Consider the following 19,834-nt stretch of genomic DNA (forward strand, 5'->3'; position numbering starts at 1 on the left):
TTAGCACTTAAGACAAGCCCTAAGGAGATATTGACAAGCAATCTGTCTTGAGGAGGTAATTTCCAGATGGATCTGGTGCAGAAACCACATTCCTGAAACTAATAGATGAAAGCACGGCAGCTGATACAGCTTAAGTTTGTGACTCAGGCAAATCTGGGCTTACCCAGATAGGATTAATGCTGATACCAGCCAGAAGTGCAGTCCCTTAGTGCCAGCAATAAGGGTTTGGGGGTTGTCCATCTAAAATAACTACTTGCTCTACTGACTGCCATGAATACGCCATTGATTTCTTCGTGTATTTGAAAAATGACAAAACAAACATTCCCAATACAATCTGGGCTTGCATTTGCAGGAGGGCTGAGCTGGTTCAGGCAGGTTATAGTAATTTGGCTGCTGACATTCTTCTGATGGACAAAATGCCTATTATAAATAGGTTTGCTGCTTCTCCTGCTCTGGTGGCCTCTCGCCAGAAGTATGGTCTGATCCTGGCTGTAAGAGCTGGCTCTGCAGATACAGTGCTCCCATATGCAGTGCAGCTCCAAACACTAAGAGAAAATAATTAGATATACCACTAATGGAATTTTAGAAGGTTAAATCTTCCCATTTATCAGGGGGAAAGGGTATAAATGGTCCACAGGCTTGCAAGTGGCCTTGGCAATTAAAAAAACCAAAACCTTCAAAAAGTCATCCTCTATAAACCAGATCATCTTGAAGGGAGCCTGTAAGACAGATGGGAACAAACATTCTACCAGGGCCTGTCGTAGTAGGAAAAGGGGTCTTGGTTTTAAACTGAAGGAGGGTCAATTTAGATTAGATATGTGGAAGAAGTTATTTACAATGATGGTGGCGAAACATTGGAACAGGCTGCCTGGAAATGTGGTAGATGCCCCATTCCTGGAAACATTTAAGAGCTGGAGCTCTGAGCAACCTGATCTCACTGAAGATGTCCTTGCCCATTGCAGGGGGTTTGGACTAGATGCCCTTTAATGGTCCCTGCCAAGCCAAAACATTCTGTGATCTCACAAAGCAAATCATATTGCAGACATATAAATATTAGATTTAGCACATGGAAGAAGGAAGGAATATTAGGCTGGGAAGGAGAAAAAGGAGAAGTTAAGATTCGGACTGCCCAAATTTAAATGAGCTCAAGGTGCCTGGAACCCTACCTAGAATTTCAGCATATGCCTTTTAAGACATGTATATGCTTTGAGCCCAATGCAAAATGAACTGAAATTGTACATGCTTGTTGAGCTGATTTGTCTGCAATTCTAGGAACTGTATCAGTCAAACTTCATTCATTTCCCTGGGTCCCAGCACCTTTCAATGTCCACTTTACTCAAATTAGTGATCCATCACTAATGCACACTTTACTCAAAAACCCATTCCATATTTAATTACAAACAGTTCTCATGCTCAAAGCTTGCATCAGAAAGATGACACACGGTGACAAAAAGGGGCTGAGAAATTCCATGCCTCTTTCTGACCCCTCTGCTTACCAGTGGGAATCAAGAATGGAGATTTCCATTTTTGATGGGCAAATAGATTTCCATCCGTCTGGCCACAGTCTCAGGTGGGCTTGGACCAGCTGGATGTTCAGTCAGATTTTTCATGGAAACTCCTGTATTTCTCTATTTGAACAAGGTTCTTAATTCAAGGTTCAAGTCTGATTGCTGCAGTGCTATTTAAACACAGGTTTAAATACTTCACTAAATCAGAGTTTATGTTGGTACCTTTTTTGGGCACTGCAGGAGTTGCACCACTCAGCGGAACCAACTTCTGATGCTCTGAATGCAGGCACATGACTGTTGGCTCGGCTGGGGTGATAAGCACGTGTTAACCACTTGGGTGGATGTTTACTTAAAACCATCTGCTCAGCTAATCTGTGTAACTATCTGAAACAATTCCTGAGGTCAGTCTTTTAAACAAGGACATTGGACAGATGGTCCCCTTTACAATGTGGGTGGAGCACCATAGGTTTGAGGAAGCAGATATCATTCCAATAGAAGCTTGAATTACGCACTTTTCTTGCATTTATTGGATTGATAAAGCTGTTGCATCAGTTCCCAGCCAGTGCTCCTGGTAACGTGACCATATTCATTCCTGCTGCTCGTACAGGATGGAATCTGAAACCAAGCATTAGGGTACATGCATTGGTACAATAGTTTCACTGCTCAGCTTCAAATATCCACCCCGCAAACAGCAGCTGCTGCCCACTCAGCTGGATAATTATGTACAACTATTTGAGTGTGGACAGCTTTAGACACCTTCTAGAGAACTTACAGACTTTTCTCCTTAGTTTGCACTTCCGTGACCATGACTGTGATCAGTTACTGTACCTTATCTTCTAACTCCTTCAATTCACTAAAGATAAGAGAACCTCTGACTCTTCTGGGTGCTTTGCCAAGGTAAAGTCAAGCCAACAATCAGCCTACTTGTGTCTCATTTTCTGACTTAGAAAAGAGATAACACATATGTTGCTCCTCAGTGTGCAACATAATGAGAAAATACACACATTTTTAGAAAACATCTATAAAAACATGAATTGTTCTCCTCATAGGTCTTTCAAGGGTACCACATATTGAGCATGGAAATCCTCACAGAAAGAACAAGCTGTGTTTGGATGTTTTGGTTGTCCTTGAAAACCTTACAGAAATGGGGGAGCCAATGGGAAGGCAAATGGTTAAAATATTTGCTTAGCAATGAGGTTATAATAAATACAGAAAATTATGTTTACATAAACACAGAAAATTTTCAGTGAAATTTGTTCTGAGCAATTTCATCAGACACATCTACCAGATGGCTGTCAAATAATTGATTTTGTACCTTGGAAGCCAAATAAAAAGTGGAAATTCAGAATCTGAATCTTCTTCCCAAACAAATTATTAGAAATGTATTTAATTTGACATGTCATGTTCTGGCTAATACAAAATATTTAGTTTCAAGTATTTTCACAGAACATAAATATAAATGTGTAGAGCAGCAGTAGTTCTCAGGACTGCTCTGGAGGAGACAGTTGTCCCTTTATTCAGTATCTCAAGAGCTCTAGCCCTTCCAAAGGACAGGAATTATCCAGATTCAACTCCATTTTCTGTCTCCATTGCTCACCTTTCAGAAAATTTACATAATCAGCACGTGTGGTCAAAGAGCCACTCTGGTTATCTGCTGGTGCACTTTCACTTTGGACAAACATTTGTAGCCCCAGCCTTCCAGGGAGTTTCTCACACAACAGGTAGAGGCTCATTCCTGGACACTTTTCTGTGGTCTTTCTTTTGTAATACTGTAATGGGGAGTTGTGGTGCTAACCCAGGCTTTCCCACAGCCCAAGCACCCCACTCCCAGGCTGTCACATAAATCCAGTATCTGTCACATCTTCCTTTATCTTTGTGGTAAAAGAAGAGAAAGACCAGGATCTAGACAAAGGTATTTACTGAATTTCAACTGGATTTATAAATAACACTGGGACAAATAATCCAAACACACTTTTCTCAAAACTTGTCTAGCTCCAATAATTTCTTTGCAAACTCTTGAGAAAGGAGTGCCTGTTTTAAATACTTTGTGGGACACTGGAAAACTCAGAGGATCCAAGAAGATGGATTATGGTCCAAAGGTTTAATTGTAATTGCACTGAATGTGTGCTATATGCAATAGTCTGCATGAATATATGAGTTACTTTAATGAGATATAAAAGACGTTCCTGGGCTGGACAAGACAAATTGAATGTACAATGTGTATTAAACTGACTGCCATTAAACATTTTTACACTTTAGATATACCTCCTGAAAAAAAATATTCATACAAATTCATTGTAAAGACAGTGATCTTAATCTCTAAAAACATGATGTCTGTATTCTTTGTCAGATTGGTTGTCTTTTAGCTACATTCAAATTTAAAAAAAAAATGTGTAGAGAAGACAAATAAGGAAAGTTTTTAAGAGGTCCCTTGAAAAAGATGTAAGAAGGCATGCTGTCTCATGTGTTGATGCTGATGCACAAAAAGAATGCCTGGAAAAAGCCAAGACAGTGCCAAGAATGCTCGCATAAGTAGATGAATGACCAGTGCCTTTGGGGCACTGATGTTTCATTACATAAACACAAATAGACAAGACCATCACATGCACTCACATGTAGCAGGAATGAGGAAAAAATTCTAATACTTTCTTAAGGTCAAGGATCTAAGCCATGAGACTTTTTGAAATATGTTGGCAGGTCACAAGATGAGTAGAAAAAAGGAGGGCACACAACAGCTTTTATCTTCTTCGCTCCTCTTGGAAAATATGAATCAACTAATGAAAACAAGTCGTGTTTTAGACGACACCAGAAATCACTGCAGCCTTCTGCCACCAGTGTTAGGCAGGGGTTGAAACACAAACTCGGATCAAAAGTGATATCAAGACCTGTCTATTTGGATGCAATAGTTTATAAAAGGGCATCACTTAGTGCTGTATATTCACCACTGTTGACTAGTGGTGGCAGGAAGGAAAACTCCAACCACACCAGCTTCTGCTTCGTGTAGAACTCCAGGCTACTAACATTATACTTATGACAAAATGCCAGCAGCCAAATTTCCAGTAAATGGGAACAACTCAGTTCACTGGCTAGCCAAAATACCTGCTCATCTATAAGCAGGGAAGCCAAGGGACTTGGCTGATTCTGCAAGAAGCTCAGCCAGATTCTGAGTCCATCAGGCAGTCACACCTTTATCCAGGCAGCCAACTTGACAGACTTCTGCCAAGAGCTTTCAAAGGACCAGTGTGTCTCCAGAGGGAAAATAATAATAATTTAAAAAAAGTAGTTATGGAGTTGCCAGTGAAAAAGTGTTATTTTCTGGAAAATGTATTTTGGTGGAAAAAGTTGTAACCAAGTTAAGAAGCAATTCTGTTTGTGCTACTTAAGTAGTCTTCATTGCCTGAGGTCTGGAATCAATACAAAATATTGCTGATGCCAAAAGGGAGGTATGCAGTGGAAATACGGTGTGTGATGATGAAGGACTGAGTGGTGAGGTTAGCAGTAGAAGGCCTCAAAAGGCTGGCCAAGACCTTGCTCAGAACCCTAACTCTGCCCCTGCTGACAGCACTCAACTGAATAAGGAGCTACTGTTCTTCATATTCTCATTACTAGTTATTTCACCCATGGGACGAGACCATTTGAGAAATTTTGCCTCTAAATTTGCATTCTGGCAGTTAAGAACAGCATTTGCTAATATTTACAAACCCATACAGAATATGTTTAGTAGGTTAGTTTAGTACACCAAGAATCACATATGTCTGAGGTATAGCTGACTCCAGCCACTGTCCAGAAGTTGGATGTTCTATTTCTGTAAAACAGACCCTTTATTATTACTTATTTGGCTTGTGCACTTCTGTGTGTCCTACATTGACCCTCATTTGAGGTGAATTTTGAATAGAAATTTTCTCTTCTCATTTGTTTTCTTCACTAAATCTCATCCTAAATGTTCCTTTTATGTTGCTTACATAACATGTCATAAAGACTTAATGGCTGTCACTAGAACCCTGTGGGACCTGATAGTAAGAAATAAAAGAATAAAAAGATAGTGTGATGGACCACTTACAGGTCCTTGAGTACCTGGATGTACTCACAGTGACAGAAGCCAACAGGAATACAGAGCAGAGATGAAGCACATTCTTTGCAACATAAATCACACAACCATGACAAGCTGGACAGTAAAACTCTGTGTTACTAAGAAACAGAAACTTTACCTTTAAAGAAAATCTTCACTAGTGCTAAATATTATTCCCGCCCTCATCAGAATTCACATATCCTGCCACATATCCAAAGACCAGACAGCTTCAGCTCTCAGAGGGACTACAGCTGGTATTGGAACCTTTGATTTAGCCAAGGCAAACCTTGACAGTATTTTTCATTTCATTTCATTTTCATATTTATATTATAGACATATTTTGCATTCCTCTAGCACCTTTTATCAGAGGGTTGATCTCCTTTACAGACAGCAATGAATTAACACTGGCAATACAAGCAAAGCCAATGTAAATTGGGATTTGTTTTCCTTGTTCTGTAGATAGGAAAGAATGAAGCTCAAAAATGATGCAACTAATATAAGAAGGCTTGGCAGACCCAGGCACAGAATCCAGATATCCAGATAACTGCTACCTGAGGCAGTGCCTTCACCTCACTGTCATTGCCTTTTCACCTGCCCGCTGTGCAATAGACATTCAAAGTGGACACAAATACAAAGGAAACCTTCGCCTGCTTTTTAAAATGGATGCCTAAACTCATGGGTTCACAGCTAGACACCAAGTGTGATAAATGTCCAGGACATCTTCAGGCATGAGATTTCACTAGTTTCAGAAACTTAGTAACTAAATAAGAATTAAGAGCCCTAGTTGTATCCATGCATTAAAAAAAAAAAATTCCCTTTTCTTAATAGGCACCTCTTAGTGGCTGAGTGTGAAAGTATCACAGAAAAGAAAAAGATATTGTGAAAAGAAAAATAAACTGCTTTTGCTTCACTGGTGTCTATATACTTATTTGACATATCATTGTAAGGAAGGCTGGTTTTATTACTATATTTGTCAAAGTTTCCAGAAAATATGTGCATGGATTAGACCTGACATTATATGGGTTTGAACATAGTAGCCCAATATCAACAGATATCAACAGAATATCAATAGAGCATTCTGTAGCACTCACCTTTTTCACCCTGTCCAGTGCCATTATCTCATTTCTAATTTACACCACCTGATACTCATATATAATGTCTATGCCAGTCACACCAATCAGCTCTGTTTGAAAAGAGGTAGGAACATACCTGATGTTGTGAGACAGTCAAATTCTACATGCACCAAGGACTTTGCTTGTTACACTGATCTTATCCTTCATGCAAGGCACACATGCAAACCAGCATTTCAGTGGAGATAAACAAAAGTGGGTATAACCTCAAACATATCTCCCTACCTGCCCCTTCAGTAATTCTGTGGTTCTGAGCACTGTCCTTTCTTTAAGAACACATTTGAAAATGTTAATGTTAGAGTTGCCTATATGAATCCACTGACTTGAATATAATTTCAGATCCAGTCCATAATGTATGTCTCCTTTGGGCAGAATGGTGTTGCTTTTCAGCTCCTGTTATTTCTTAAAATCGCACCTAAAGAAGAGTTCTCAAAACTCCTACTGGCTTTCTCTACAGATACAGCTGCATCTGGTTTAAAAAAAAAAAAAAAAAAGCAAGGATTTATAACTTCCTAGCTTAAACCAAGATACTGTGAATAAAAGACCGTCTTACTGCACATGGAGCATTCTTTTGCTCTTGTAGACATCACTGCAGAGGTTGTCCCGGGAAAACCCATGACAATACTAGCAAAACTGTGTGATTGTCACTATTTAGCTGCTTGCTTTTTTTCTTTTTTATTTAACTGTTTTTCCTTCCTATTTTCCATAGCTAATAATCTGTTCTGCCATAACTTCAAACCATATGGACACTACCTGCAGAATGAGTCCACCCTTGTCAACTGTACCTCTTTACTGAGATCTGAGGGAGAGAAAAAGCCCTACCAGTATTAAAATACACAATGAAGGCAATTCACTCCTGCTTGAAGGTCTTATTCTATAAAAACTGCTTTTTTATAGTACCAGTTTCCTTACTTTCCTATCTGAATGGGCTTTTTGACACTAAAATTACACTGTACTTCTTGTAAAAATCCATCTGTTTTGCTGATGTTATCCCTGATGGAAAAATTGTCCATAGACACCCCAATTGATTGCCATTCCTAACATAACTCTGTTGTGAGATTCAGGTGTTGGTGAGTGCACTGCTGTGTCATACATGTTTACCTGCACACAAAGTCCACCCTGAGAGCTGTTCAGGCCAAATTCACTAATTCAAAGCTTCCAGGACAAAGAAAGCAAGTTGTCTGCACGTAGGTGCTTGACTTCCATCCACAAACACTTGATCTCTAGCTGTACTTCTGTTCATTAGTTGTACTGGGAAGGAGTGAGATTGTATATGGCCACTGATTCCCTGTCCTTTTGCTTTTTGGAAATCACTCTGATCCTAACATTTTCTCTGATCATGACTCTTCCAGCCTTGTCCTTCATGTTTTTACTCATAAGAACAGCATGGCTCCATATAGTTTCACAGCAAGTGACCACAACCATCACTCTGGTCTGTTTCCAAGTCAGATTTCTGCTTTAGGCCACCTTGGACCCCTCAGTTAATTCTGCAGGTTTTCTAACTATAACCATTGCTCTGGCCACAGACATTCCCCATTGCTCTCAGTTCTGTCCTCAGTTTTTTTCCACAGCTATTGGACACTTGTTTCCCCATTCCTCTCCTCTCTAGCTCATAAAAGCAGTCATTTAACCTTTGCCACAACCAGCCCCAAACCACCCCCAGGGACCAGGCAGGGTGAAAGCCTCCCAGCACAGCTCTCCCAAGGGAGGCAATAACCAGCAGGCAGTTTTTCCATGGAGCCAGACTCAGGCTGGCTACCACATTACACTGCATGAAGTATTGCTAACTGGGATTTAGATTACGGGTCTCAAAGCCTGTCCTTCAGTCTTTTAATTTCCCAAACTGCCACTTATCCCTACTATTTACAATGCCACAAGCTCTCAAGCAAACCTAAAGCAAGACAAAACCTGGAGTCAAAGCAAGTCCAAATCAGTGTCTCTAATTTACTCAAGGGCAAGGATGCCTCAGTTACCCATTGCCAGGGGGAGCTTTCTGAAAGGCAATTCTCCCTCAGCAGTGTCTCAACAGACAGCACCTGTGTATGTAGCAGAGCTCAGGCAGCTAAAATAGCACATCTTTGGACCAGTGAGGTGAGGAAGGCAGGTCAGCATCAGCTTAACAGGCACAGAGCCATCTCCTTCTGCCTTGCAGAGAACCATACACACTAATGACAGTTCCTGGGCACAGGAAAGCAACAGGGAAAAATAACAACATATTTTTCTCTTGATGCTTCACTTCATGGAGTACTTTATGATTTTTCCACCTTTCCTTATCTCTGTTCTTTCCTTCAGGTATCACTGTTTATCTTTGAGGAAAATGTTTCCTAAATAGTCACTATCTGGCTCATTCTTATTAATGAGTACATCAGGTGCTTTTGATTTTAAATTGTGAAATATCTCCCCTAAAAGTATGTTTGAAGTTCATAGTCATAACATGGAAATATTTCCAGAACCTGACAAAGACAATATTTCTTTGCCTGATTTCAACCCTGTTACAAGCACAGTCTTTCTGTGCTAACAGTCTGAAATGGGCTTAAAAGCCCAGAGAAGTATAAATGCACTTTGGAAGATGAACTCCAGGATAGGATACTCAGTGTAGCTGGCAATGAAGGTGTGTAATAAGTTAATGCTACTCCAGCCTCACCATTGTTAATGTCCAAAGGGGCAAGTAGCAGTCAGTTAGCCGTGTTAGTTAATCATGACCCTGGGTCATGCATATGGCAAAGGTGTTTTGTTACCTCATAGGGAGGGCTTGAGGCTTGATGTTTGAGTTCTTTTTGTGGAAGGCCATTGAAGCACTAATTCAGTGTGTTGGCTGAAGGTCCCTAGCTGTGCAATGGGTGGTGGGGACAAGATATATATGTTATATTATTTCTATCTTGCAAGGCAAGGTTGCAGAGCTTTTCATGGACTTAAGCAGTATAGACAGTACTGGTCAGAACCCTGCCATTTCTAACACACAATCAGAAGCTCAAACTGTAAACAATCTTCACACAAATCTGGAACTGTGCAGAATACCTCCAGATTTTCTATTCCATGTTTTTTCATTTCTCAGTGCTTTGCACTTCATAAAGATTCGGTTTCTTCTAGCCAAAGTAGGGCAAAGACATTCTCAGATAGATACCTATAAATATGTTTGTCTCCTCAGAATGACTGTGTTTGGGCTTTCAGTTCTGCAACACAAATTTTAATTTCACTTATCCTAGGGCACATGTGCAGTAAATAATGGAGCAGTACAGAGATTCCTCATTTAGCATCTTTAGATGACTCTGTGTGGAGAATAAATGTCCAAGACACTTGCTGAGGTCCACAAGCAATATAGGTAAATAACATTCAGACTGGTGAACCCTGCCACTCCACAAGTCTAATTGCAACCATTTGGAATTTAATCTCCTGGTCTAGAGTGCATCTGAGGTTCCTTGTGAACAATTACATGTTTGCAAATAACATCCCTGGGACCTGGGCCCAGAGCTGGATGAAGCAAGAGGCCACAAGTCAGCTATCCCACACTGCTAAGCACTGTGCAGAGCAAGGAAGCCATTCCCAGCATCTCACTGCAGATGCAGGAGCAAGGCAGGACAGAGCCAGGCTGGCAGGCCAGGGGTCTGGGCTGGGGGGTCAAGGTGGGAATGTGGAGGAGATGGAGCCTGACTGTAGAAGTGGAGAAACCATGAGCATATCAGAGATGTGGGGTGACATGGTGCAGGAGATTGCTGGGGGCTCAGAGTGAATCCTGGGGAAAACACAGTCTGAGCAGGAATAATTCCCTCTATGTCTGCATGTGTCCAGATGTGTCTTGGCTGAATGCCCTCCAGCAGCAGCCCCAAGCAACAACAGCTCCCACAGCTCCCTGCCCTGTGACACAGACACCAACCCAGGGTAACTGCACTGAAAACAGTGGTCTTAAATGCAGACACCTGGGGCAAAGTTTAACCCCTACTGTTCTATTACTAGTACATGTTTTTTATTTGTCTGCAGCCTTCCTTCACTCAGGCATGTCCTGGGTACAGGCTGCTTACCTACAAGGAATCTGAGGCATTTAGTGGCGTGCCAGCATTGGGGCAGTTACTGCTGTGCTGGAGCTGTCCTTGGCTCTGGACTCTGATATCCTGTCTCAACAGTTGCCAGTGCTCTGGTCTTCTTATCCTCTTGAGCCATCTGAATTTGCAATATTCATTTGAGGGTGAGCTGAGGCCACATCAGTTTGTGTCAGTTTGAAAAGACCTGGGTGAATCATATGCACTGCAAGATTCCCCTAGTTTCATCCACTAAATAGTAAAGGGGTTTTATGTCACAGCATAATTACAGCCTGAAAGACTCAATTTAACTTGAGAAGTGAATTTATGTCTATATGATTCAACCAATGTGGATGCTGCCATTGCAGCTTTGACAGATGAGCACCAGCAAAAATCACTGCTGTAGGTCAAGACTGCAGCTCCAATTATTCCCTTTGCTCTTGACTGACTTGTCCAATAAGAAGAAAGCTGTGATGGGGATTTACTTAATCCCCCTCCTTCCCCATGTGAAGAGGAACATAATCACCATTCAGACACTTCATGTATCGTTTTTTATCTCCAGTTAACTTTGTGTGACTTGAATAATTCAGCACTGTAAACTGAAGAGACACTTTTCTACTATTAAAAAAAATGTAACGTGGGCAGTATATATTCTAGTTTCGGGAGGGGTCCCTTTCTTCTTTGTATGAGTTCTCTAACAGTAGTATGTTTGTGCCATGAAGTGCATGAACATCCAATGCAGTGAGGCTCAAGGACAAACTGCACAAACTCTGTAACTTTGATCTGCACAGAATTGCTGGAAGCTTCTTTGGGCTTTCTTGTCAGACAGTCCAGGCAGGGCTGTACTACTATAATAACTGGGCCACTGAGCACCTGGAAGGAGAGAACACATCTGGAAAGACATGGAAGTGTGGAATTCCTAAAAGGAGGTATCCAAGTTAAGTGAGTATACTGTGTTAGCAAGTCTCCAGAGAAGAACTGAGTGTGCCAATATTCCTTCCCTGCACCAACTGCATAATTGCCAACCTCTGTATTCCCTCTGGACGTCTGCATGAGGAAATGGCACCTATTTTTTCATTAGCTAATTACATTATGCTAATGAGAAAACTATATACCATGTAGGCAAACACTTAAGCAAGTCTTTATCTACACTTAAATTAGCCACTAATATTTTGAAATAGGAGTATCTACATGACCTCTTACACTGTTTAAAATCTCCTCAAGTTATTAGAGTAGCTTTCCCTTGCAGAGAAACCATGAGTTCCCTGTTACAGTGTAGATTAGTTGTTTTGCAGAGTCTTACATTGTCACTGGTTTGATATTTTTCCTTTTTCCAGAGCCTGAAAATGGCTTTTTCCCCCCCCCAGTTTAGATTTTAAGCTCTTTGGGGCAGAAATAATGTTTGTGTGTATTTGTACAGCAGACTTGGGTCTTGCTGTGTTTGTAAACTGTGTTTGTAAACATTACCACAGTATAAATAGTACATTAATTATTAATTATAGTGTTGATACATTACTATGTCTTAAATGGTGTCACTGTTTATGAGTCTGTGAGTCTCGTCACAGAGGTTCGATTAAGACATTTCCATAATCAAAGCATTTGTCTGAATTAATGGTTGCCCCACATCCTCCTGGAACAGATTCAGAAACAGAGATTGACATAGTATTGTAAACTTCTTGCCTAAGGTAGCATCCATATCAAATATTGACATATTTTGTGAAGCTTCAGAAGATTAAAAATTATTAACTAAAGTAAGGGCATTAAGTATATGCATCTACACACAACTTGATGCACATGAGTCTCAGACTGCTTTGCAAACCTTATTTCACTACTTATGATGTACAGAAATATAATCTCAATTTAACTCCAGGATAAACCAGCTTGTTTGGTCAGCATGTTCACAAAATACAAGAAAATAACTAAACTTGTGTGATTGATGTGTATAAGGAATGGATAAATACTGGACTCCACAAATTAAGTGCAGATACATTCCAATTTCTTGTATTAGCTAATGCCTAAAACACTGTCACTGTTCACTGTTACTTGACCTGAATTGATTTGATTGCCAGGGTCATGCTGGAAATCTGTGACAAAACAAAAAATAGAAACCAGATCTCCTAACTCTCACTAAATTAATTTCTTAATTACAGCAACTGACAGCACAATCCATAACAGCATTTAACCACATGAAGTGCAATTTAAGACAATTTCCCAACTACTTGAGGCAAATATCATCATCTAAACTGCCTAAGGACACATAGCTTGGACTGAGAAGCTGAGTTTCACTCTTGTATCCATAGAATAGATCAGCAACACAAAGTGTTGCCGACCCTGGCATAGGAGATGCAGGTGCTCCCTGAGTCCCCAGACGCTGTGGTGACATTCTGTGTCTGTCTTGTGTTGTTGATCCTTGTTGTGCAGTCCTGACCCCTTATCCTCCAAAGGAGAGTAGGAGTGTCCACCAGGAATGGCCAATACCTGGCTGTGCTGCAGAGAGGGAGCCCTGGGTTCAACGCCCCTGGGGCTGAGGAGGGCCACTGGAATGGGCTGTTCTTCCACCTTGTTTGCCTTCATTCAGCTGCATGACTGAGACGTCGATGCTCACGCGCTGGTTTCGGTTTCTGCCTCACCAAAGCACCTACCTCTATTTCTGAGTTGAACTATGTTATGGAGGCTAAAGGGAGAACTCCAAACACAAACCTTTCTTCAGCATGTCCTGTTGCCTGGCTCAGTGCCCTGAACATTGAAATGCTTGATGTCAACATCAGGTTTAAACATCTGCCCCTGCCTGCTTGTTGTGTGGAGCTCCCCATTTAGCACCAGGGACCTCTCTGGAGGTGGGCACACACAATGTAGGAACTGAATATCACAGTCCTCTGAACCTTTTCAGAGGGGCCCTTCTGAGATAGTTCAGAAACCAGACACTGTATTTCAGATGCCCCCAATCCTACTTTGATATAGGCCATCTAGGAAGGATTTAAAAACCCAGGGAAGATACAACACTTAACCAACAGGCAAAGCAGAAGTCACTGTGGAAGAAACAGCTGCACTAGCAATCATGGATTTGGAAAATCCTAATTCATCTTATTATTACTTGCACATTAAAGCTATCTCAAATGATGTCTCAGTGCCTTATTTTCTCCTCTGCAAAAGGAAGAAGAGCGTCCTACAGGAGTGCTATGAGCTTAAACTGAAGTGTGGAGATAGAATGGGAGCAAAGGTCTAATACAGAAGTGATAGTCAAGTTACAAGTTGTTAAGTTACAAGAACTACTCACATGCATAGCAAGAAATGACTGTGAGCAAACTGTGAACAACGTCCACCTTGGGTGGGGCTTTTTCATTTGTCCAGGCATTGCCATGTTGCAGCTGTTTCCCTGCTTCTGGGAACACAGATATCTGTAGTAAATTCTTTGAGCTTTACTGGGAACAAGAATCCTCACTCTTGTGCCTGCCTGAGCTTTTCCTTTCTGACCATCCTGATTAAATGCCAGTATTTGAGTCCCAGTTTTACATGTCTTCACATGTAAACCACAGTTCTGACCCACAAGACTCTCAGGTTGCCTCCTGAGGCAGAGCAGAGAGGTCCAGACTTTGTTAGGAACAGCCATTTCACAGGTGACTGTCAAAACCTCAGCAGAACATTAGGATCTGTTTTCTTTTGCACCCTTATCAGGCACAGTTTCCAAGTCTCTTCATTCAAGGGTAAGAGCAATGCCATTGTTTTTTCACTACTATAAATTACCCCCATCATTCAGCAGATGGGTTTGTGTCCTCAGATGAGATCAGGTGCAGCTATATGTCTGGAAGGGAGATGCCTAAAATGTTAGATGTCAGACAACTGGTGAAAGAAACAAATTAAATAGAGGGAGGGGAATAGTGGAACAACAGTGACACTTTTCAGCTGGACAGTTAAGAGAAAGAGAATGTCCAAGTACTTTTCTACTACTTTACAAGCTTGTATCTGGTGGATTATGTTATAGAAACAAGCTTCTGGGAAAGGTGTAGTAGGAGAGACACCAGTATTATACTCACAGAATGGGAGGTGTTTCATGATGGAAAAGAAAACAGAAAGGGGTGAGAGAGAGAGACTTTGTTCATGGCTGAGGCCATTGGCTTGCCCTTACTGCTCATTTAGAGGAAGTCACTGAACTTTTCTTTAGATGCAATCATCCATTTTATAGGGGTGTCTCAAATTCACATGCTTATCATATTCTACATATGCACTAGAAGATAATTAACCAACTCTAATAACCTTCTGCACAGTCAAATATTCTTTTTCAAAACCCAGTTGGGTAAAGGTCACCATTTCTGAAAAATTAACTGTTTGATCTAATAAGAACCTGCATCACCCTCATTTGAACCCCTCAGCTGAACTTAAGTGACCCTCAGACATTATTTATCTATCATTTATATAAAGTCAATTTTATCCTGTTGTTTCTAGTACCTTACTTCAATTAAGCTCTTTTGTAGCATTATTTTCTAGTATTCACTTTATTCCTCCAGATAAATCTAAAAAAATATTCTCTTTTTCTGCCACTACAAAGTTGGAACATTTAGCATTCAAGTTCTGGAAAAATAAGGTGATAATTCTTGTTATTATTGGAAATCACAATGACATTACAGTAGTAGTAGAGCAGCAGTAGTGTGCTGGGTGCCCAAGAGAAAATTCCTACTGCTGAGGGGAATGGAATACACTAAAAATCAGTGTGGTATGCTGTGCAGTCTTATTTCACATGGTCTTATTTGCCAGTGACTACAGAGAGATTGCATGAAATGGGAAAAGTGCACGATTTTACAACTTCAAGGGAAGAGAAGATTTACCTAAATGGGAAGAAATTGAAAGACCAGAATAGCACAGGCAGAAAAGACGTGTATAGAGAGAGAGAAGACAAGGATTAAGTGTATAGGAATAATATATTAAAGCTGTTCACACTTGTATTCTTCACCCGAGCTGCTGGTGGACAGTACAGACCTCTCTGATACATACCTGGATGGAAATCCTAATTAGTTGTCCCTGTCCCTAACAGCGAGACACACAGAAAAGATATGGAGGGCCAAAATCTTACTTGAACTAGGGATGTACTTGCACGGGCTGCTGGTGCAGGGTGTAGCTCCAAGTCCTCAAGTCATACAATAGTTATCCCATCCAGTGCAGGTCACTGTTTCTTTAAGAGAATCCATATCAGCAACCCCAAATATTTCAGCCCCCATTTCTATAAATAACAGAAGAATCACTAGGAGATCATATAGCCTCCTTTATATTTAACTAGTTGCCATAGCATCTCTCCCGCAAAACTGTGATAGCTGTGGCTTCCTGAAGGATTTCTAACCCTTGTCAACCACGTTTCTCTCTTCTCTTACAGAAAAAGGGTGGAAAATTAAGCTTCAAACAGTTTTCTTGAAGCATAGCTAAGATTATGTGATGAAGTCCCAGGTCTTTTTAGAAAGAATCAAGTTAGAAAAATGGAAGTTTCTGAGCACTAGAAAGGAAGAATGAAAGTACAAGTTCAGGCAACCTTTCCCCTGCCTGGCTGGTGCACCCCGGCTCCGGGAATCGCTCCCACACCGAAGGGTGGCTTTGAACTCTGCAGGGGGGTGGCTGCATCTGCCCTGCAGCCAAATTCCTGACGCACCTCACTCCCAGAACACCAGATCACTCACGTTTGATAAGCCCTTTGCTCCTCTCCCCTTTTGTAGTCTCTCTGCCTTTTTGTGTTTGACACATCCAGCCCTACACTCGCCTGCCACTGAGCCTGTGCACAGAGAGCTGCTGGCGTTCTTGCTCATGGGACCGATCCCATGCAGCGCTTCAACGAGGGGTGCAGAGCTCTCCAAGCTACAGGAAACCCTCTTTTGTTCAAATGAAGGGCCGGGCAAGGAATTTTTTCCTCCATTCACAGGTGCGAATGGTCCATCCACATCAGCTTTTAACATGAATCAGCTTTGCTGAACTGCTGTGACTAATCCTTCTGGCTAATCACGCCTTACACAGGCAAGGTAGCTGGGTGATTTGCACATCATTGCGGTGCCATTGACAGGGAAGGGCGAGTGTCAAGGTTTCAGATATGTCCTTTAATCCTTTATTTCCCATATTTTCAGATGTAGGTGCTAGAACTGAAGCTGACTTGAAAGGCATGAAATACCAGGGGACAGTTTTAACTCTGCATTAATGATGCTTTTTCTCAGTGACTATAAGATCTGTCAATGAATTTAGGAACATCCCCGACGTGGGAGCCGTCTCCCACTCTGGAAGTACTAAAATGAGGCAGAAAGCTGAGATGGGAGATGTTAAATCATCAAAGCTTCGTCCTTGTGATTGCAAGGATTAAAAGGAGGAATTCAGAATGTCATCGAACTAGATGTACACAGAAATTCGAATTAACAAGGTTTGAGGCTAAGAGATATTATTTTTCTACTATTATCTTTGAATTTAAAAAACTAATTCCCAATACATCTATGGAAAACCATTTCTCAGCACTATTGCCTGGAAAAGAGTGTTCAATCATTTGCCTCATAAAAGTATGCATCAGTTTTATATAAAAAATGTTTTTATGTGGTTCATGATTCAAAAGATGATGAAATACAAAAGAGGATTAAATGTACCTCATTTATGACAGTCCACTATTTTAGAGTTCACTCTGCTTTAGAAGAAATTGCTTTTAAGTCGTAGGAATGGTAGTTTTGGTTTCCTCTATAGTATGTCAGTGAGCACTTTGGAAGTTCTGTGAGCTACAGAAGTAAGTTATGCCAACTGCTCAGAAAACTAAAACTAGCCTCACGTTCTGCTGTGTATCCATCACCTGGCTGCTTGTTGTAGGCCTCTTTCCTCTGAGTCACTGTGAGCAGGACAGCTTGCTCAGCTGAATGATCTACCTGGGATCAGGCTGTTGTGAGCAGTGTGTGTTATAAATGAAGTTACAGGCAACGTGATGCAACTGGATATTTGCATACCACTGGGGTATAAACGTGCTCTACAAATACAGAAAAGCAAACTTGCCATAGTGTTTTCCCTGTGGCCACGTTGGGTATTTACAATAGGAGGTGTCAGCCTCTTGAACAACTAAGTTACCAAGTGAGTTTAGAAATGGCTTGTATTTATTTATTTGTGTCTGTCAGGGATGCAGGTAGTATTGAGAAGTACCTACCACTAAAGGGCACTCATCAGCACTGCCATTTCCAAGGGAAGCCTGCCACAGACACTAATATCCCTGGTAAGCTGTGCTCCTCACATTTCAGTTCTTTTTTTAAAAGAACATTTAAGTCCGCATTTGTCTTCTGGCTTTTGTGGGCGCTTAACAAACAAGGAAAGCAAAATCTGAGATTATCATGTGGAAATTGCTAAGGAAGTAATAGAAGTATGCTCTCAGTAAACATATGAGTTTGAGGTTAGAGCAAAAGACCAGGAGCTAGGCTTCCAGGGCTTGTCCTCTGGTCTGCTATTAGTGCTGAGCATCCTTGGATGAGCCTCCTGCCAGGCTCCTGGGGTGAGCTCCTGAAAGCACTGCCCTACATTTACATCCTCCTCTCTTCCTCCACTGAGGGTGCATTCCAGTCAGACATGGAACGGATTATTCCTGATATAGTACTATGAGATCCACTGAGGAAAAGGACTAAACAAATTAAGCATATGGATAGAAAAGAAATACGTGCATGTCCACACGACTTTGCTTCTTTGCCCACTCCCTCTCCAAAACAATGAAGAAGCAACCTTACAACCTTACAACCCCTACAGGCACTAAAACCATTCAAGGCAACTCTGAACACACTACAGGGTTTTCAGAACTCACAACGTCTTTCCTATTTATCATGTTACAAAGGAGAATTACATTTTAAAGTCCGGCAGAGAGTTGGTCAGCAACCGAAGTTCTTCAAAAGATTAAATTCTAACATATCTTCATATCATAAAATATATCTTAATATTATAAAGGCTGTCTATGGACTTCATTTTAAGGACACCTGTGCTAATATCAAAACAGAAAGTACAGCTGTTTTCCCAGCTTTCTCCATAGTAAGTGGAGGACAGTAAGAGCCTACTTGACTGCTATAATCTTTTCACCTGAGATTCTGTGGTGTATCTGGATAGCAGGGAATACAAAACTTTTTTCACAGCTGAGTGGCTGTTTTGAATTACAGTACCTGTCTTCATCTTTGCTACCCAGCTAAGATAAGGAACTATTGTCCTGCAGAAATAATTCCCTATCAGGTTGGATCTACACTGGGAAAAACTGAAATTTCTCTTTGCTGAATACATTTTTATAATGTATCATTACATGATAGAAGGAGTTCCATAGGCTTAAGTAGGAGATAAATTGATTGCACTAAGACAAATTTTTTCAGCTGGATTTTACAGAAGTTGAACAAGGGAATTGTTACAATCTCTTCTGTGATAAATATCTATTAATTCATAAGCATGAATTCCTCAAAACATTTTATGTAACACTTTACAGAACCAAACATTTACTTCCAAAGAAAGATTAAGGTTTTTTTGTACATTAAGTGGGCAGAGAGAGCTTCAAGCATCAAAGGGGTCACAACTTTCCAACCCATTAGCTGGAGCACAAAACCTTCATGAAAGAGTCAAAAGGGAATAAATGTGGGCTTGCTAACATCTCACAAAGAGATGGTGGCATCTCTACACAAACTGTGCCTGACATCTGTCCCTCTTCTTCCAGGTTTCCTCCTGTGCTATTGTGTTAGACCATGCACTGGTTTCCAAGTTATGATCTGCCTCTCATGGCACTGTGATCAATGCTTGGGTTGTCAATTGTGACTTCAATGATATATAAATTAATTGTATTGATTTTGTGCGGGCAGTGCAGGCACACCTGAACTGACAAAGACCAACCATCAGTGTGCTTTCCACTGGCAGCACATTGATCACAGACCACACAGCCTACCTGACACTGTGAGTGGACTCCATTCGTTCCCAGTGAGCTCAAGCTGAAAGCAGTCCATGGAAAGCAATAGAATTTACAGGCTTGCTTTGGGTTCTGTAGTCAATGGCTTCATCTCTGTGGCTTCACTCATGACCAAATTTTAACTTATCTCATAAAGCACAGTAGTTTCCCAACTGTAGTGTAAATTCCATGTAGCAGTTTTAGAAAGCTTT

Source organism: Zonotrichia leucophrys, chromosome 3 (assembly GCF_028769735.1).
Source record: "Zonotrichia leucophrys gambelii isolate GWCS_2022_RI chromosome 3, RI_Zleu_2.0, whole genome shotgun sequence".
NCBI classification, from domain to species: Eukaryota; Metazoa; Chordata; class Aves; order Passeriformes; family Passerellidae; genus Zonotrichia; species Zonotrichia leucophrys.